General features: G+C 44.4%; 1 long non-coding RNA gene across 1 annotated transcript in view; it reads right to left on the bottom strand.

Annotated features, from left to right (window-relative positions):
- LOC140470855 (uncharacterized) overlaps positions 1-15,860 on the bottom strand; it is a 110,002-nt gene extending 94,142 nt beyond the window's left edge. The window contains exon 1 of the long non-coding RNA XR_011956759.1: positions 15,651-15,860. This is a non-coding gene — a long non-coding RNA (uncharacterized lncRNA). The remainder of the gene's footprint in view (positions 1-15,650) is intronic.
- Between the last annotated feature and the right edge of the window lie 6,488 nt (positions 15,861-22,348).

Genomic DNA, 22,348 nt, shown 5'->3' with positions numbered 1-22,348 from the left:
TAATTATAAGTGGCCCGACCAATTCCCCAATCAATTCGTTGTGGAACTGAGCCTGGAATCCATCTGGTCCAGGCTCTTTGCCGCTCTGTAGCTGCCTCACTGCCTCCTGTATTTCATGGGTTGCTAGGGGGTTCATTGAAGAACAACACCTGTTTCCAGGTTAGGCCCGGGAGGGCAAGGCTTTTTTTTAAATAAAGACTTTATCTTCCTTGTTCTATTTTCACAGCCCTGTGGCATATAAAATTCTAAATAGAACCTTCTAAAGACTGCATTGATCTTTTTAGGATCACAGATCACGGTACCATCACTCTTTCTAAAGATGTCATGGCTTGGGCAGCATTTTTCTTTCTGGCAAGGTATGCTGGATACCTGCCAGGCTTGTCACCGTGTTCAAATAATCTCTGCTTCACCAGTATTATCTCCCTCTTTGCTGTTTGATTAAGGTATTCAAGGTTACCCTAAGTGCTGTGACCCGCTGTAGTTTAGTAATGGAGGGTCTATCCACATAAGCTGTCTAAGCCACCTTTAGGTGACCCTCGAGCAGACACTGCTGTTCTCCCTTTTGTCTTTTCCGGGGCACAGAATATGAGATAACCAAGCTCATGCATGTGCCTTAGCAGTCTCCCACATCACCGAAGGGTTACTGGCCGTGTCTGAGTTGATATCCCAGAAGGTTTTAAATTCTTCAAGAAATATTTTATGAACTTTCTATCCTTCAATAGAAAAGGGTCCATATGCCAATGTCGGGAAGCTATCTCATCATCACTAATCTTAACCTCCATTTATACTGTGGCATGGTCGGAAATATTTATATATATTACCTACTTCACAAAACAATATTGAGTTCAAAAGTATCAACGGGACAGAAACATATTGATTCATGTATGGCACGTGTGTAGGTTAGAGTACAAAGTAAAGTCTCTAGCCACCGGGTGAAGACACGCCCACACATCTACCTGCCCCAACTCCCTCCTCAGAACCGCCAACTACCTAGATCTCAAAGATATGCCCACAGATCTCTAAGGTATTCTGGCCACTCCTGGGTCGATGATACAATTATAATCACCCGCTATAATCGTGTGGTGCACCCCGCGAACCATCAACTTGGAGAACGCTTCCATTACAAATTTAAAAGTGTGCACCGGGGGGCAATAATGATTCAAAATCCCATATTCCTCTCCATAAAATAGTGCATTAATTAATATATACCATCCAGAGTCATCTTTTATCTGGCTTACCATTTGGAAGGGAAGATACTTGCGAATTAGAATGGCTACTCTTCTACTTTTTGAGCTGAAAGATGCAAAGAACACCTGGCCAAAACCACCCTATTGCAGCTTTGAATGCTCCTTAGCAAGTAGATGTGTCTCCTGTAGAAGGGATACATCCACCCTTTCTTTTTTATGGCTTGATAATATCTTTTGATAATATCTTTTTCCTTTTGATTGGTGAGTGGCACCCCTTGACATTCCAGGTGCACCACCAAAACGAATGACTAGCGATGATCCAAGTAAGCCTGAGACCCCCGAGGAGGGACATCCCCACCCAAAGACATTGAATAAAACCAAAAATGATTCACACATAAAACACTCTTTAAAACAGCTAAATCAAAACAACTAAGAACTACTCCTAAAAACAAATAACATAAATCATACTTAAAAGGAGATTTTCCCCCTTGTTCACAGGAGGCACTACTACTTCCATTAATCCCGCCATAACATCTCCCAGCCAGAGACATGCCCTCGGCCCAGGCATTACAAATTAGAGCAAATAAATTCCAATGTCTTATAAGACAGAAGTTAAAGATGGGTGACCCACCCACTACACCCCCACCCCACACCATCATATAGACATTTGTAGCAAAACAACACAAGATGAAAATACATAAAATTACAACATTACAATCCCAGCAAGTAATAAGTAAACAAATTTAAAAAAAAAGAAATATTCCCAACCCGCGCGAGCTATAGATAAGAGTCCATAGAAAGGATAAGGAATGAACCACACCCTACCCCCATCCCCACCCACCAAGGAAAGATGGAGAAGAGAAAGAGGAAGAAAGAAGGAGGAAAAAAAAACAAAAGCAAAATAAAGTCATTATCCATACACTTCAAGTCCCGCAGTCTACTTGAGAGCATCCAGGAATTAGTTTACTTCTTCTGGCGATCCAAAGTTATGCACAGATCCTCCATGACTGCAGCACAGCGTTGCCGGATATTGCACAGCATATTGAATATTTAAATCCCTCAGACGCTTCTTCACCTCATCAAATGCCTTCCTCTTGCGGTCCACCGACGGAGAAAAATCCTGGAACTGCATTATCCTGGAGCTCTTGTATATCATGGCATGAGAATCTTTCCTCAAAGACTATGGAGGACTCTAGCAGCATCTGTTTTTTCCCTGTAATGCTGTAGTTGAATTAGGACTAGGCAGGGTCGCTGGTCTGACCCATGCCAGCGCACGGCAACCCGGTGGGCCCATTCAGCCCATACCCGGCCCAGCTCTGACTCCAGTTACAGCAGCTGTGGGTGCCATTGCGCCAGGAAGTCAAATCGCGAGCCTTCCTCCTCCCATTCGGGAAGGCCAAGCAACCGAATATGTTTCCGACGACCTGGATTTCCGATGTCATCAATATGTTCCTCTAAGTTGGGGACTCAATTTTCCAGAGCCCAGACCTGACCCATGGATGACTCAGCAGTGGTCTTGGAGGCCGTGGCCTGTTATTCTGCTCTCCCCGACACGCTGCCCGAGTTTCTCGATCTGCAGCATGACCGAGACTGACTACTACCTGGACTGGATCTCTTCAATGGAGTAATCAATATTCTCTCGGAGTTTAAGAAGCTCCGAGATCAGGCTTGCCCCTGCAGGTGAGTCCCCCGGGTTGGTCGCAGACATCTGTCTTGCTGCAGGGTGGGGGGAGGGGTCCTGCTCCATTGTGAACTGTGAGAACCTTTGCCTTCGGTCATTTTAAAAAGCATCAACTTCTAATGTTTGATGTAGAATGGCCAAGGCTGCTGGGAAAAAACTGGTTTAAACAATTTAACAGGTGAGGTGAGGGTGGGTACCCCACTTTGTCCGAGTCTTGGGCAGAGCTCTGCAGACTCATACCTACTGGGTCACATCCCTTTTACATCTCCCTGACACTCTGTTTAAAAATAAAGGAATAAGGCAAAATACAGAAAATTAGAAACTGATCAGCCTCACCTCGGTCGTGGGTAAGTTCCTGGAATCCGTTGTGAAGGATGAGATTTCTGAATAATTGCCAGTGCAGATTAAGTAGGGCCAAGTCAGGATGGTTTTGTCAAAAGAGATGATGCTAATGAATCTGTTAGAATTCTTTGAGGATGTAACAAACAGGTTAGACCAAAGACAGCTAATGAATCCTATCTATTTGGAGTACAAGAAGGACGTTGACAATGTGCTTCACAGGAGGCTGCTGAGTATCAGGAGGCCCATGGTGTCAGAGACAAGGTACTAGTGTGTACAGAAGCTCAGCTGTCTGGCAGAAAGTAGAGAGTGGGAATATAAGGTTCCTTCTCTGGATAGCAGACGATGGCAACTGGTGTTCCACAAGGAAACCACAACTTTTTACTTTGAACATTAAGGATCTAGATGAAGGAACTGAGGACATTCCGGCGAGGCTTTTATATTTTGCAAAGGTAGGTAGAGGGACAGGTATCATTGAGGAGGTAGAAGGATTTAGATAGGGTAGAAGAATAGGCAACGAAGTGGCAGATGAAATTCACCCTGAGAAAGTGCGCGGTGATGCACTTTAGAGGATAGAAGAGAGGCATGGACTATTTTATAACTGGGGAGAAAATTCAGAAATCTGATGTGCAAATAGATTTTCAAGTTCCAGTCCGGGATTGTCTCAAGGTAAATGTGCAAGTTGAGTCAGGATTTAGGACGGTGTTATATCTGCCACACAGTGTGCTGGAAAGCTTACATTCAGAAAAAAGAACTGAGTCAACTCCTATAAACAATAATATTTATTTATTGAACATATTTAATATTAGAACAAATAAAAAGCATTATAATGTAATGAAAATCACTACAAACTATCTTATGATTTAACTTGACTTTGGATGATCACATCCCACCCCACGAGAAGTTGACCGGATTCCACGTAGTGACGTCTTTTTGTTCTTCAGATGGTCTTGGAGTTGTCTTCTCGTCAAGTGGTTATTCTTGAGTTACCACTCTCTGAGGGGTTGTACAGTGATTCTTATCCTTCCAAGTCTTCACGCCTTTTTGGGAGGGTGTGGAGGATCTGCCAATGGAATGATCAGGTTCATTTACACTGATCAATCAGTCCCAACCTGTCACATTGATGGTCCAGGGACGGCATTCCATTATCCCATTCAGGTCCAACTTCATGTAGGTATTTCAGATTCTGTAGCTGTCAAGTTTGTTGGCATTTGTAGGGAGATGCAGCCTGTCTGGATTCTGTAATATGGGGATTAAAACAGAGACTTTAGTCAAGGCTGAATTCTACTTCCCAGCATGCTTTAATCATTGTTCATTTTTGTAACTCCATGGTAAATTTATTATTGTCCATCGTAAGATTATTATTTCAGGTGGTCCATCTGGTCAGAAAGGCAAATACATTTGTAGCATTTATTTTCAGTGGGCTTGAATATTAAAGCAGCATGGAGTATTGTCTACCGTTTTGGGCCCCATAACTCAGGAAAGATGTACCGCCCCGGACAGTATTCAGAGGAGCTTCATAAGAATGGTCTTAGGAATGAAATGCTTAACATATGAGGTCTCTGTGTCTATACTCGCTGGAGTTGAGAAGGATGACGGTGGATCTAATTGAAGCATACAGAATATTGGGTGTCTGGTCAGAGTAGATATTGGGAAGATGCTTCCACTGTTAGGAGAGAAGGGACTCAAGGACATAGCCTGAGAGTCAAGAGAAGATTTTTTAGAATGGAGATAAGGAGAAATGCCTTCAGCTTGAGATTGCTGTGGCAGCATTTGAACCCAGGTCACTCGAACATTATCTGGGTTTAGCACATACTAATTCAGTGGTAACACTACGAGGCCATTGACTTGCCCAATCCTCCACAGTGTGACTAACGTGCGCAGTATGACATGCCCTGTGATTTGCCTTCATGTTAAATTTGACTTCCTTATCAAGATATGGATGATTTTTCCCCATTATGCAATTCATCTTTGGTCTTTAGTATCTCCCTAGGTATTTGCCAAATTTCTTCATCTGTCTTGCCTTTGACTGTTCTGTTCTCCTCCAGTCCACCCAGGCCAAATCCTTCCTTAGGCCAATATAATTCTTATTGCCTAACACTAACACTCTCATGTATGACTCAGTTTTCACTCTTTCAATCTGAATGTGAAACTCCAGCAAGTTGTGATTACTCTTTCCAAGGCAAAGCTCATCCAACAATCCTTCCATGTAACATAATATCAAATCTAAATTAGCCCATTCTCTGGTTGGTTCCATGACGTCCTGCTCTCAGTAATAATCTCTCAGACACTCAATCAATCTTTATTCAAGGCTATCACTGTTCAGTTGATTAATTGAGCCAATTTGCATGTTCAAACCACCCATAGTTACTGTTGTGCCCTTGTTACAAGCCCTCACTCTTTTCAACCTCAGAAGTACTTTGGGGCAGAGGCTGAAAATTACCCTTCCCAAGAGGTTTCTTCTCTTGCTTTTTATTTGCACTGAGACGGATTTCAAACATGTTTTGACACAAAACACTTCGAAAAGGTCTGAGTTCCCACTTGCACAAACAAATGTTTATTTTCTTTACACTAACCACATTTCACAGTAAATATTGAGGAATTAACAGAGCTAAAAGTGGTCATGAGATATCTTTAGCAAACAGGGTTGAGGAAAATTCCAAAGCCTTTGTGTTCTTATATAAGGAGCCAAAGTGTAACTAGAGAAATGTTTGGCCAGCACAAGGAAAAAGGAAGAAAGTTATGCGTTGTGTCAGAGAAAATGCGTGAGATTCTTAACGAGTACTTTGCATCTGTATTCACCAAGGAGAGGGACATGACGGATGTTGAGGTTAGGGATAGATGTTTGAGTATTCTGGGTCAAGTCGATATAAAGAGGGAGAAGGTTTTGGATATTCTAAAAGGTATTAATGTTGACAAGCCCCCAGATTTGGATGGGATCTACCACACATTACTAAGGGAATTGAGAGAAGAAATAAGTGGGGCTTTAACTTATATCTTTGCAGGATCCTTGAACATCGGTGAGGTCCTGGAGGACTGGAGAATTGCTAATGACGCCCCTTTGTTAAGAAGGGGAGCGGGGATAATCCAGGTAATTATAGACTGGCGAGCCTAGCATCAGTGGTAGGGAAACTACTGGAGAAGGTACTGAGTGACTTGAGTAAGGTGTTTTATTCGGTTACCCATAGTAGGCTGATGGAGTAGGTGAAGTCGCATGGGCCTCAGTTCGTTCTATCTAGATGGAAAGAGAACTGGCTGGGCAACATGAGGCAGAGAGTAGTAATAGAAGGGGATTTCTCAAAAGGGCATAAGCGTCGATTCTCCTGCTCCTTTGATGCTGCCTGACCTGCTGCCCTTTTCCAGCAACACAGTTTTAAGCTCTGATCCCTAGCATCTGCAGTCCTCACTTTCTCCTAGTTTGCAGATGATACCAAGATTGTTGGAGTAGCAGATAATGAAGAGGACTTCCAGAGAATGCAGCAGAATATAGATAGATTGGAGAAATTGGCACAGATATGGCAGATGGAGTTCAATCTGTGCAAATGCGAGGTGATGCATTTTGGAGGATCCAATTCTAGAGCGAACTGTGCATTAAATGGAAAAGTCCAGGGGACAATTGACATACAGTGTGATCTGGGTGTTCTGTTCCTTGTTTCCTGAATCTGGCAATGCAGGTAAGTAAAGTGGTCAATAAGGCATTTGGCATGCTTTCCTTGATTGGATCAGTTGTTGAGTACAAACACTGGCAGGTCATCTTACGGTTGCTTGGGACTTTGGTTTGGCCACATTTGGAATCCTGCATATAGTTCATTTCCAATAGGATGTGGATGATAGATTAGAGTGCAGAGTCGTTTCATCAGGGTGTTGCCTGGGATGGAGGGTGCTGGTTATGGAAAGAGGTTGGGTAGATTAGGATTATTTTAATTATAAGGACAAAGGCTGATGGGTGAACCTGATTGAAGTCTACAAAATCAAGAGAGAGATAGACAGAGTAGATACCAAGAAGGTTTACAACAAATTGTGAACTTATGACCCCTCTTAATTGAGTTCCAAAGTGAGAGGGAAAGATTTAGGGCCTGAGGGATATATGTGGGAAGCTCGGAGGTGGTAGGGGCAGGAACGATAGTGTCATCTAAGATGTATCTGCCAGATACATGAATGGGCGGTGAGCAGAGGGACACAGGCCCTTAGAAAATAGGTGGCAGGTTTAGAAAATAGGAGGATCTGGATCAGCGCAGGCTTGGAGGGCCGAAGGTACTCTTCCTGTGTTGGAATGCTCTTTGTTCTTTATCATTCATTCTAAAAATAGCAATGTTTCAACTTATTGTATGCTACAATTTAATCATATTTATTTATTTGGCAGTGCATGTCAAATTATTGTCATTGCTAAATTTCAGACACAGTGTCATACAGATGTACAGCATGGAAACAGACCCTTCTGTCCAACTCGTCCATGCTGACCATATATCCCAACCCAATCTAGTCCCATCTGCCAGCACTCAGCTCATATCCCTCGAAACACTTTCTATTCATATACCTATCCAGATGCCATCTCAATGTTGCAATTGTACCAGCCTTCATCACTTCCTCTGGCAGTTCATTCCATACACGTACTACCCTCTGTGTGAAAATGTTGCACCTTACATCACTTTTACATTTTTCCATCCCAATCTAAACCTATACCATCTAGTTCTGGACTCCCCCACACCAGGGAAAATAGCTTGCCTATTTCCCCATTCATGCCCGTCATGGTTTTTTAGACCTCTATAAGGTCACCCCTCAGCCTCCAATGTTCCAAGGAAAACAGCCCCAGCCTATTCAACCTCCACCTAGAGCTCAAACTCTCCAACCTTGGCAACATTCTTGTAAATCTTTTCAGAACCGTTTCAAGTTTCACAACATCCAACCAATAGGATGGAGACCAGAATTGCACATAATATTCCAAAAGTGGGCTAACTAACCTCCTGTACAGCCGCAACACGACCTTCCAACCACTGTACTCAAAGCTCTGACCAATTAAGAAAAACATACCAAATGTTTTCTTCACTGTCTTATCTATCTGTGACTCTACTTTCAAGGAACAATGAACCTGCACTCCAAATTCTCGTTGTTCAGCAATACTCCCCTGGACCTCACCATTAAGAGTATAACTCCTGTTAAGACTTGCTTTCCCAAAATGCAGCATCTCGCATTTACCTAAATTAAACTCCATCTATCACTCCTCAGCCCATTGGCCCATCTGATCAAAATCCCATCTTAATGTGAGGTAAAATTCTTCGCTGTCCACTGCACCTCCAATTTGGGTGTCATCAGCAAATTTACTAACTATACATTTATACTCACATGCAAATCGTTTATATGAATGACTAAAAGTAGTGGACCCAGCACCGATCCTTGTGACACTCCACTGGTCACATGCCAACAATCTGAAAAACAACTCTGCACCACTACCGTCTGCGTTCTCCCTAAAGTCAGCTCTGTATCAAAATGGCTACTAATCCCTTTATTCCAATAGATCTACCCTTGCAAACCTCGAATGCCTTACTGAAGTCCTTATTGATCACGTCCACTGCTCTGCCCTCATCAATCCTTTTTGTTACTTCTGTAAAAAACTCAATCAGGTTTGTGAGACATGATTTCCCACGCACAAAGCGATATTGACTCTCCCTAATCAGTCCTTGCCTTCCCAAGTAAATGTACAACCTGTCCCTCAGGATACCCTCCAACAACTTGCCCTCCACTGACGTCAGGCTCAATGGTCTATAATTCCCTGGCTTGTCCTTACCACCTTTCTTAAACAGTGACACCACGTTCGCCAACCTCCAGTCTTCTGGCACCACACCTGTGACTATCAATGGTACAAGTATCTCAGTAAGAGGCCTAGCAATTACTTCCCTAGCTTTGCACAGAGTTGTAGGGTAAACTTGATCAATCAGATCCTGGGGATTTATCCACTTTTATGCGTTTCAAGACATCAGCACTTCCTCCTCTGTAATAAGGACATTTTTCAAGATGTTACCATCTATTTCTTTGTATATCTATATCTCCCATGTCTTTCTCCTGAGTAAACACTGATACAAAGTGCTCCTTTAGTGTCTACCCCACCTCCTGCGGCTCCACACAAAGGCACCTTGCTGATCTTTGAAGGCTCTATTCTCTCCCTATTTACCCTTTTGTCCTCAATGTATTTATAAACTCCTTTTGGATTCTTCTTAACTCAATTTGTCAAAGATATCTCCTGTTGCCTTTTTGCCTTCCTGATTTCCCTCTTTAATATGCTCCTACTGCCTTTATACTCTTCTAAGGATTCACTCGATCAATCCTGCCTTACCTGACATATGCTTCCTTCTTTTTCTTAACTAGACCCTCAATTTCTTTAGTCATTCAGCACTCTCTATACCTACCAGCCTTTCCTTTCACCCTAATAAGAATATCCTGTCTCTGGACTCTCGTTATTTCATTTCTGTACGCTTTCCATTTTCCAGCCATCCCTTTCCCCACGAACATCTGCCCCCATCAGCTTTTAAATGTTCTTGCCCCCAATAACATCGAAATTGTCCTTTCTCCAAGTTAGAACTTCAACTTTAAGTACTCGTCTGTCCTTATTCATTGTTATTTTAAAACTAATAGAATTGTTGGCAAATAGCTGGAGGTCACACATTTCAGTGAGAAATTAATTCGATTGATTATATTTAAGTGTGTAAGAATGATAAGTCGATTTGATTGTTCAATCATTTGCTCACTCTGAATATGCAATCAGTCAGAGGTCAACCACTTTGCATATAATCGAGCGACAATGTATGCATTTGAATACTGAGATTCAATGTGTAATTGAGATCACCAAAATAGTCAGACAACATGTTATTTTTCGATACAAAACAAAATGTGCATTATTTACTTTTGCATCATAAAAGATTGTTCGGTGTTTATAATTTAATTCCATCAATGTAGAATCAACTTAATTGATTTCAGAGATGGTGCAGTTATGGTGCTGTTGAATAATTGTAGCTCATATCTTATTATTGCCCTTTTCACAAACATGGCAAACTCCTGATCATTGATCAGGTCAGTAAACCCATCACTTTACATCATGACCGACATTAAAAGTGGATTCCAAAAGGCCTGAATTCTGGTACAGTGCTCCTGGACCTCACAGCTGCCTGTGGCACTGAGTGAGACACTGGCCTGCTCCTGAATCTGTCCAGAGAGTTTCCAACCTGAGTCAGGGCAGTCATTCAAATATTCCCTCACAGAGAATCATTTGGAATCCACCTTCAGCTGCAGGAAACTAGCCAACAGGCTATCACTGCTCTCAGTGTAGGTACAAACGCTGTCTAAATTAGATACCAGCGACTGACCAGGAACCAGGTCTTACAAATTTATCCTCAGTCAGAGCCTGGCCCATGGAGCAGATATATGGACATGGAGTCTTAGGATCACACCACACAAGTTACTTATGGTGATGACATCTGGCATGTCCCCCAGACTCCATACATTTGTCCCGTGGACCAGACACTGGGTGAAAATGTTCACAATTGGCAGTCTATTGCAGCATTTTGTGTCTCACAGTGAACCTTCTGAAACTGTATCCAATAAGTGCACCTTCATATTCAACAGTATCAAAATAAAAGTGTACATGTTTGTGGTTGGTCAGGTACTAATTCATAGGTCATCCAACAGAAGATATCTGAAGAAACCAGGAGCAAACAGCAAGCCAAGAATCGTTTTAATAACTGAACCTGGTAGATTTTGTCTGGTCTAGGTAACCACGCATATTGTACTGACATTTAGGTGAATGTAACAATGCACATCAAAACTGGAAGTCTTGGCCTAACGTCCCACCCCAGCTCCCTGACCTCACCGCACTCCCTTGCACACTTCACACCCTCAAACAATTAACAATTAATGAGAATCCACAAACTGAGTGAAACTTGGAACGCAGAACAGTACAGACAGTAAGAGCCCTTCAGCCCTCAATGTTTTGCTGGTCTTTTATCCTAGTCTTGTAGATCAGACTAACCTACATGACCTTATGTTTGTACTTCAATCAGTAGGGTACTTCTTATCAACTTTTCTACATGCTGTCCAACCAACTGATTAACTGTTTCCATTTCAATGCTATTTAGAGTGCTGCTTGCATGAGTAATGACCTCTGAATCACATAATGAAAAAAAAGAATACACCAATGCCTTCCTGATGAAGGGCTTATGCCCGAAACATCAACTCTCCTGCTCCTCGGATGCTGCCTGACCTGCTGTGCTTTTCCAGCGTCACACTTTTTGACTCTGATCTCCATCAACTGCAGTCCTCAGTTTCTCCATTACTGAGGGATGTCCCCTCTGCACACTGAGCAGGGAATTAACCATCAGGACTCATTGTATGTGGAGCTGACTGCTCAGTTCTGGAAAGTTGCACTTGATGAATATCTGTTTTTTAAAAAAAAGATATTACAGTTCAACAAATGTTAATTCAGTGCCAGAGTTATAATTTTGGTTCATGGTTTGAGCAACCTGATCAGAAATAGTGAATGACTGAAGAACTCCGAGGTACAGAGAATTCCAGGTGTTATATTCCAGCTTACGTTAATGCTGGGAATATTATCAGACAGACTGATGTGGTAAGGGAATGAATTGATATGTGGAGGTGTGACATTTTTGCCATCACAGAGACGTGTTTGAGGGAGGTCAGGGCCAACAACTCAATATTCTGTCATACTGTAAAATATGGGCAGGACATGAGAGGGTTTTGAATAGAAGGTGGTGTTGGATTATTAATTAAGGAGTCAGTTACTGCAGTAAGGAGGGACAATATCTTGGAAGTGTCTTCAAATCAGGGTTTATGGGCCGAGGTTAGGATCAAAACGATGACAGAACACACTGCTTATTTTATAGAGCCCCATAAAGTTGAAAATACAGGAGAAGATATATAACCAATTCACTTAGGTGTGTAGGAAAGCAAGGCCGGAGATGTTACAGAGATAGGAAAGCAAGGTTGGAGATCTTACAGAGAGAGAAAAGCAAGGCTAGAGATGTTACAAAGATAGGAAAGCAAGGTTGGAGATCTTACAGAGAGAGAAAAGCAAGGCTAGAGATGTTACAGAGATAGGAAAGCAAGGTTGGAGATGTTACAGAGAGAGGAAAGGAAGGTTGGAGATGTTACAGAGATAGGAAAGCAAGGTTGGAGATGTTACAGAGATAGGAAAGCAAGGCTGGAGATGTTACAGAGATAGGAAAGCAAGGTTGGAGATGTTACAGAGATAGGAAAGCAAGGTTGGAGATGTTACAGAGATAGGAAAGCAAGGTTGGAGATGTTACAGAGATAGGAAAGCAAGGCTAGAGATGTTACAGAGATAGGAAAGCAAGGTTGGAGATGTTACAGAGAGAGGAAAGGAAGGTTGGAGATGTTACAGAGATAGGAAAGCAAGGTTGGAGATGTTACAGAGATAGGAAAGCAAGGCTGGAGATGTTACAGAGATAGGAAAGCAAGGTTGGAGATGTTACAGAGATAGGAAAGCAAGGTTGGAGATGTTACAGAGATAGGAAAGCAAGGTTGGAGATGTTACAGAGATAGGAAAGCAAGGCTAGAGATGTTACAGAGATAGGAAAGCAAGGTTGGAGATCTTACAGAGAGAGAAAAGCAAGGCTAGAGATGTTACAAAGATAGGAAAGCAAGGTTGGAGATCTTACAGAGAGAGAAAAGCAAGGCTAGAGATGTTACAGAGATAGGAAAGCAAGGTTGGAGATCTTACAGAGAGAGAAAAGCAAGGCTAGAGATGTTACAAAGATAGGAAAGCAAGGTTGGAGATCTTACAGAGAGAGAAAAGCAAGGCTAGAGATGTTACAGAGATAGGAAAGCAAGGTTGGAGATGTTACAGAGATAGGAAAGCAAGGTTGGAGATGTTACAGAGATAGGAAAGCAAGGCTGGAGATGTTACAGAGATAGGAAAGCAAGGTTGGAGATGTTACAGAGATAGGAAAGCAAGGTTGGAGATGTTACAGAGATAGGAAAGCAAGGTTGGAGATGTTACAGAGATAGGAAAGCAAGGCTAGAGATGTTACAGAGATAGGAAAGCAAGGTTGGAGATCTTACAGAGAGAGAAAAGCAAGGCTAGAGATGTTACAAAGATAGGAAAGCAAGGTTGGAGATCTTACAGAGAGAGAAAAGCAAGGCTAGAGATGTTACAGAGATAGGATAGCAAGGTTGGAGATGTTACAGAGAGAGGAAAGCAAGGTTGGAGATGTTACAGAGATAGGAAAGCAAGGTTGGAGATGTTACAGAGATAGGAAAGCAAGGCTGGAGATGTTACAGAGGTAGGAAAGCAAGGTTGGAGATGTTACAGTGATAGTAAAACAAGCTGCAGATGTTTCAGAGATAGGAAAACATGGATGGAGATGGCAGAGAGATTGAGTGGCCTGTGCATGCTCGAACAGGTTAGTGAGGTATTCTTAAATTCAGTCACAGGATATAGGGAGAGGTATAGCAGCTGGAAGTTATAGAAATAGGGAGAGATGTAGGGGCTGGCAGAATTTACAGCGACAGATGGGTCTGGAGTTTGAGATAAAGATTGTGGAGATATGGAGGGTTAATGAGATACAGATGGATGCAGCGGCTGGAGGAGATGACAGGAAAAGATACAGACATACACGTGGGGAGTTTAAAAATGGAATTGAGCGATGTCTTAATAGAGAAAATATTATAGAAATCTTTGGAATAGACAAGGCATTGGGAGGAACTGAAGGATTGTCCAAACACGAGAGAAATAGAGTCAGTGTCATACAGCACAGGACAGGCCCTTCGGTTGACAGCGGCACAAATAAAAAGTCCTGTAGACCCTGGAAACCCCTCCTTCCTAACGTCTGGGACAAGGGCTAGATTTGGGAGAGGTATCCTATAGACTGCTCCAACAACAATGTGACATAACAACACCTCACGGTGTCAGATCAAATACTGACACGGAAACCTCCTGCTGACTCCCCTCCCTCAGCCTTACGTTGAACGATCAAACACTGACACGGAAACCTCCTGCTGACTCCCCTCCCTCAGCTGATGGATCAGTGTCCCTCCACATTGAACAACATGCGGAGGACGCACTGAGAGGGTGACAGAGCTGGAGAATGTATACTGGGTGGGCCATTTCAAACCCCACCAAGAGGGGATCAGCAGCAGCACTGCTGATCGAGATGGTCGTGTCCAAAAGGACACAGCTTCGAGACTGAGTCTGCACCGGGGCAGGCGGGAACGACGGAGAGAGAGAAACACACTTGACCTCATCTTCACCAACCTACTGCTGCAGACACATTGATGATGACCCATACTGGGAACAGTGACTACCACACACAGTATTCCGGAGACAAGGTCACACATACATGTACACACATGTGAGAGATACTAGAGATACTAACTATCACCATGCTAAACGGGACAGATTTCGAATAGGTCTAGAATGCAGCACTGGCCTATGTGAGGTGATTCGAGTCATTACCAACAGCAGCAGAATTGTATTCCAGAACAATTTCCACTGTCACTACCTGGCATATGCTCCACTTTACCCTGCCCATCAGGCCAGGGAATAAACCTTTGTTCAATGGAGAATACAGGAGGGTCTGACAAGAGCAGTACCAGCTACACCTCACAATGAGGTGCGTTACTAATCAAGATCACTTACTGACCAAATAGCATAAACAGCCAGTGACAGACAGATCTAACCAACAAATCCGATCTAATCTCTGCAATCCTGTCACATGCAATCAGGGTGAATTGTGTGGTCAATCAAACAACTCACTGGAAGAAGAGGATCCACAAATATCATCTTCCTCAGTGATGGAAGAGGCCAGCACAACAATAGAAAAGGTAAGGCTGAAACATTCACAACAATGTTCAGACGGAAGTATCGATGGGATGATCTATTTTAGTCTCCTCCAGATGGCAGTCGTCAGCTAATTCAATACATTTTTGTTTGTTATCTCCAAGTGGCTGGAGGCATGGGATAATGCAAAAGCTGTGGCCCTGAGAACATTCCATTCAAGCTGTTCCTGCAGGGATATTGCACTGGGACCTACCTGACAATGTGGGACACTATCCAGGCAGGTCCTGTACACACACAGACAAAACATCAGACAATCAATGACTGCCCCATTGCTCTAATCCATATCACTAATAAAGTGTTGCAATGTTATTGGAATCTACAGTGGATCAAGTAGCACTTCCTCAACACCAACCTGCTCACTGAAACTCAGTTTAGTCTCTGCCAGGGCCACTCATCCCTTGGGCACATTGAAGCCTCGGTTTAATGGTGTACAACAAGAAAACACATAGCTGAATTCTACAGGTGAGGCGACAGTGACTGCATTTTTAACATTATCTTAACTGCATTTGACCAAGTGTCCAGGATTAACGGCAAAACTAGAGCAAATAAGTCTCGTCTGCCCTGGCTGAAGTTATACCTGGCACAAATGACGTTGGTTGGGGTTGGCGGAGAGCAGCCATCTCAGCTCCAGGACAGCTCTGCAGCAGTTCCCGAGGGGTGGGGTTTCTGGGTCAGCCTGTAGATCAGAAATGGAAAGGTAAGGCACCATACTCCTACAGGATGATCGGGCTGCTCTCTCGTTAGACAGAGACGACTGGTGGTAGTTTAACTGGACAGTCATCATGCCTCAAGTAAGGGTGAGGTTGAGTAGGACAGTCCTTTAGTCACCCCTGTCATTGCAGGAATTGAACCCACACTGTTGGCATTAATATCTAGCCGTCCAACTGATTGAGCTAACCAAGTCCTCACTCAGCTCCTTGGGAAGATACTGTAATATTATCTCATTCAGTTATGTTGTTAAACACCTCTGGAGCCGGTGAAACTAAAAGCAAATTTCCTAAATCAGAGAGAGGGACAGTATCAGTGAGCTATAAGAGTGATCTCTACCCTAGGCCCGATCATAAATGACCATCCCAACAGTGTGAATGCACAAGTGGGGATGTTTGCCATTGATGTTTGCCAATGTTCAATGCCATTCATGATTTACTCAGATACTGAAGCAGTCCTTATCGAAATGCAACAAGGACCTGGAAATATGCAGGTGTGTACTTAAAAGTGAAAAGTACCATTTCCATTACAAATATGCCAGACAATGATTTCCTCTAACAATAGAAAATTGAACCGTATGCTCTAACGTTCAATGCCACCAACATCACTGAACACCCAACTAGCAATATCCTGGGGATTACCGTTAACCAGAACTGGACTGACCATATGATTTCATTACCCATTCCTGTAAAAGGCTTATGCTAAAACATCGACTCTCCTGTACCTCAGATGTGGCCTGACCTGTTATGCTTTACCAGGCCCACACTTTGACGTATGCAAATTAATTGGCCACAAGAAAATATCAGGGGCAAGGAATCCTGCAGAAATAACTCACTTCCTGATCTCCGAAAGCCTGTCCCCCATCGATAAGACACATGTTGAATATGGGTGTTATGAAATATCCCCCATTTCCTTGGGTGAGTGCAGCTTCATCCTTCATCCACTGATACTCAGTAGTAGCAACACCTGCCATCTACACGGTGCTCTGCAGAAATTTACCAAGGCTCCTTACAACGTATTTCTGAAGCCCAACCATCAAGAAGGATAAGGGGAGCTGATACATGGGACCCCCACCATGTTCGCGTTCTGTTCCAAGCCATCCACCATTATGATTGGGAAGTATATTGCTGTTCCTTCAGTGTCACTGTTTCAAGGTCCCTCCCGAATGGTATTGGAAGTCTAACTACAACACATGGACTCCAGTGGGTCAGTGTGGCAGTTCACCTCCACCTTCTTAAGGGCAACAAGGGATGGACAATAAATACTGGCCCAATCGTATTCTCTGAATAAATTAAAATGAAAAATATTGTCCAAACATGCCCAATGCTGGACACTGTGCTTTGGGTTTTGTGAGCGCAGGCTGGTTGGGTTCAGTCCATAACTTGCTTGTTGTGATCAGCTAAAGAGTTAATCTGTCAGTCTCTCAGAGGCATGGCCTACATACCGAGCATCACACAGACATTGACATTCACACCCAACATCACTGAGCTCTGAGATCGACATAAGCAATTCAAAATGTATTCATATCTGACTAACATGCTTAAACATACAGTGGAATTGTTACTACAAAAATGATTATGATTGAATATTACCAGGGAGAAAGTGAGCACTGCAGATGCTGAAGATCAGAGTAAAAAAATGTGCTCCTCAAAAAGCACAGCCGTTCAGGCAGCATCTGAGGAGCAGGATAATCGACTATTAGTTCACAACATTAATGCAAAGGAAAATAATTGCATATTTTCAAAATTCTTGCACTTAATAATAATGTGGTCTTGGGTGTGGGAATGATATTCATCATTTCAATGTTCCTTACTGTAAGTTGGGCACTGTTTTCATCATATTGTTATTTTAAAAGTGAACAGAATAAATGGGTAGATTTTGTACATATTGGACAATCTAAAAGTTGGTAATATGAAAGAATGTCGGAACTTCAGTAAAGAGACTTTGCTGTTAATGGTTAGAACAATGCTGTAAACATTTACACAGAGATTTTCAGCTCAAGTCACCCACAAGGAAGTTGGGCTGGGATGATGCTGGCCATCAATGGAGCTGCACAATTCTGTTTGGATATTAACATTGTGGGGCTAACATACATTGAATCAATCATAAACTAAATCCAGTGCAAGCTGCCATGTTATGCGGGAGACCATCACCTTTATAACACCGTCATTCAGGATCGGGTCCAAGGTTCAGAGTTACAGAGTTCAGGGACACACCAGAAGAAATATACTTGCAAGACATGGCTGTTTACAGGTCATTGTTATAAATATTGAACTGCGTCTGGACCAGCGCCATGTGCTAGTCCATTGACCAGTCTGCCCCACACACCACTCCCCGTTGTTCAGGTATGTCTCTAACCAGTCTATTGTGAGGGATTGTGTGAGTAACTGCCCAGCTCCAGTTTGGAAGCACTCAGGACAGATTTTGGAGTTGGTCAGTGTTTTGGAGGTCATGGTGAGGCCCAGTAACACTGTGTCTGAATTCAGGCTTTTCCTCAAAATCATTTCCAACAGCTTTGCTGCCTGCAAGATGGTGTGTTCACTGGTCTGAACATGAATCGGCTGTTTACTACAGTCACTGAATTGTGTAATAGTTAGCTGTGCGCTCTGGTATTTCAATTATTGTTCACTTCAATTGTTTTCAAATGAAAAATGTTGATGTTTGGTTTATTTTAAAATATGCAAGAAATAAAGTGATATTAACTCTTCACTATACAAAATGTAAAATTGACCTGTTGCAAATTTCCCACAGACTAGTCAAGCAACAATCAATAAAGCAGGATTCTGTGAACAGAACTATGTCCCATGCAACATCACCATCCTCTCTGGGAGGTTCTGTCCCACTGAAAGAGCACAGCCAGGCAGAAGAAGGCAGGTCCTTGCAATGTAGGGCAGCATGGCGGCTCAGTGGTTAGCACTGCTGCCTTACAGCACCAGGGATCCAGGTTCGAATCCAGACTTGGACAACTGCCTGTGTGGAGTTTACACATTCTCCCCCTGTCTGTGTGGGTTTCCGCCCACAGTCCAAATATATGCAGCTCAGGTGAATTGGCAATGGTGGTGGGTTGCTCTTCAGAGGGTTAGTTTGGACTGGTTGGGCCGAAGGGTCTGTTCCCACACTGCAGGGAATCTATTCTAATCAAAGTGCTCAGCATTGATGCTGGATCCTGTGGCTGCTAGACGGCTCTGTCGCAGGTTTTGCGGGAATCAATAAAAGGGAAACCTGTAATTGACCACATTGTCACCTTTCTGCCTGCTGCAGATACACCTCTTCATTTCACATCTGTGACAATGGTCACTACACAGTCCTTACAGGGAGCAAAAAGCTATCTTCACATTTTGCAGACCCTCCACACAATGATACGTACGGAATGGGACAGACTTTAAACAGGTTAAGCAACTAATGACGATGCATCCATGAGGCACAGTGGCCCTTTGGCGGCGGCAGCAGCATTGTATTCTGTACAACTCATACAGTCTGCAACTTCCTGGAACGACATACCTCCCACTGTACAGTAACCATCACGGCCCGACATACCTCCCACTGTACAGTAACCATCACGGCCTGACATACCTCCCACTGTACAGTAACCATCACGGCCCGACATACCTCCCACTGTACAGTAACCATCACGGCCTGACACACCTCCCACTGCACAGTAACCATCACGGCCCGACATACCTCCCACTGTACAGTAACCACCACGGCCTGACACACCTCCCACTGCACAGTAACCATCACGGCCTGACACACCTCCCACTGCACAGTCACCATCACGGTCCGACATACCTCCCACTGTACAGTAACCATCACACCCAGACATACCTCCAACTGCACAGTCACCATCACACCCCGACATACCTCCCACTGTACAGTAACCATTACACCCCGACGTACCTCCCTGTACAGTAACCATTACACCCCGACATACCTCCCACTGTATAGTAACCATCACATTCCGACATACCTCCCACTGTACAGTAACCATCACACCCCGACATACCTCCCACTGTACAGTAACCATCACACCCCGACATACCTCCCACTGTACAGTAACCATCACGGCCCGACATACCTCCCACGGTACAGTAACCATCACACCCCGACATACCTCCCACTGTACAGTAACCATCACACCCGACATACCTCCCACTGTACAGTAACCATCACACCCCGACATACGTCCCACTGTCCAGTTACCATCACACCCCGACATACCTCCCACTGTACAGTAACCATCACACCCCGACATACCTCCCACTGTACAGTAACCATCAAGGCCCAACATACCTCCCACTGTACAGAAACCATCACACCCCGACATACCTCCCACTGTACAGTAACCATCACACCCCGACGTACCTCCCACTGTACAGTAACCATCACGGCCCGACATACCTCCCACTGTACAGTAACCATCACGGCCCGACATACCTCCCACTGTACAGTAACCATCACGGCCCGACATACCTCCCACTGTACAGTAACCATCACACCCCGACATACCTCCCACTGTACAGTAACCATCACACCCCGACATACCTCCCACTGTACAGTAACCATCACACCCCGACATACCTCGCACTGTACAGTAACCATCACACCCCGACATACCTCACAGTGTACAGTAACCATCACACCCCGACATACCTCCCACTGTACAGTAACCATCACACCCCGACATACCTCCCACTGTACAGTCACCACCACGGTCCGACATACCTCCCACTGAACAGTAACCATCACACCCCGACATACCTCCCACTGTACAGTAACCATCACACCCCGACATACCTCCCACTGTACAGTAACCATCATGGCCCGACGTACATCCCACGATACAGGAATCAACACGGCCCGACAGACCTCACAAAGTGCAGGATCCATCACGGTCCGACATACCTCCCGCTGTACAGTAAACGCCACGGCCCTATACATCCCACCGTACAGGAAACACCACGGCCCGACACACTCTACGCTAACCATCACAGCCCGACATAGCACCCAGTGTCCAGGTGCCATCACGGCCCGACATACCTCCCAATGAACAATAACTGTCACGGCACCACATACCTCCCACTGTACAGTAACCATCACGGCCTGACATTCCGCCCACTGTACATTAACCATCGCGGTCCAACATACTTCCCACTGTACAGTAACCATAAGGGCCCGACGTAACTCCCTCTTTTCGGTAACCATCACGGTCGACATGCCTCCCACCGTACAGTACCCAACACGGCCCAACATCCATCCCATTGTAAGGTAATCTTCACGGCACAGTAACCATCACACCCCGACATACCTCCCACTGTACAGTAACCATCACACCCCGACATACCTCCCACTTACAGTAACAATCATGCCCCGACATACCTCCCAATGTACAATAACCGTCACGGCACGACATACCTCCTATTGTACATTAACCATCACGGCCTGACATACCTCCCACGGTACAATAACAATCATGGCCCGACATACCTCCCAATGTGCAATAAACGTCACGGCCTGACATACCTCCCACTGTACATTAACCATCACGGCCCAACATACCTCCCACTGTACAGTAACCAAAACGGCCCGACAGACCTCACAAAGTACAGGATCCATCACGGTTCGACATACCTCCCGCTGTACAGTAAACGCCACGGCCCTATACATCCCACCATAGAGGAACCACCACGGCCCGACACACCTCCAACTGTACACTAACCATCACAGCCCGACATAGCACCCAGTGTCCAGGAGCCATCACGGCCCGACATACCTCCCAATGAACAATAACTGTCACGGCACCACATAACTCCCACTGAACAGTAACCATCACGGCCCGACATTCTTCCCATGGTACAGTAACCACAAGGGCCCGACATAACTGCCCCTGTATGGTAACCATCACGGTCGACATACCTCCCACTGCACAGTAACCGGACGGTCTGACATACCTCACTGTGTACAGTAACCATCACGGCCCGACATATCTCCCACTGCACAGTAACCACCACGACCCGACATACTTCCCATTGTACAGTAAGCATCACAGCCCGATATACTTCCCATCGTACAGTAACCATCATGGCCCGACAGACGTCCCATTGTACAGTAAACATCCACGACCCGACATACCTCCCACTGTATAGTAATCATCACGGCCCAACATACCTCCCATTGTGTAGTAACCAGCACGATCCGACATACCTCCCATTATACAGTAACCATCACGGCCCGACATACCTCCCACTGAACAGTAACCATCACACCCCGACATACCTCCCACTGTACAGTAACCATCACGGCCCGACATACCTCCCACTGAACAGTAACCATCACACCCCGACATAACTCCCACTGTGCAGTAACCATCAAGGCCCGACATACCTCCCACTGAACAGTAACCATCACACCCCGATATAGCTCCCACTGTGGAGTAACCATCAAGGCCCGACATACCTCCCACTGAACAGTAACCATCACACCCCGACATACCTCCCACTGTACAGTAACCATCACGGCCCGACATACCTCCCTCTGTACAGTAACCATCACACCCCGACATACCTCCCA

This window comes from Chiloscyllium punctatum, chromosome 52, assembly GCF_047496795.1.
Source record: "Chiloscyllium punctatum isolate Juve2018m chromosome 52, sChiPun1.3, whole genome shotgun sequence".
Classification (NCBI taxonomy): Eukaryota; Metazoa; Chordata; class Chondrichthyes; order Orectolobiformes; family Hemiscylliidae; genus Chiloscyllium; species Chiloscyllium punctatum.
The sequence above is the reverse complement of the archived record's forward strand: the minus strand, read 5'-3'. Positions and strand labels throughout refer to the sequence as shown.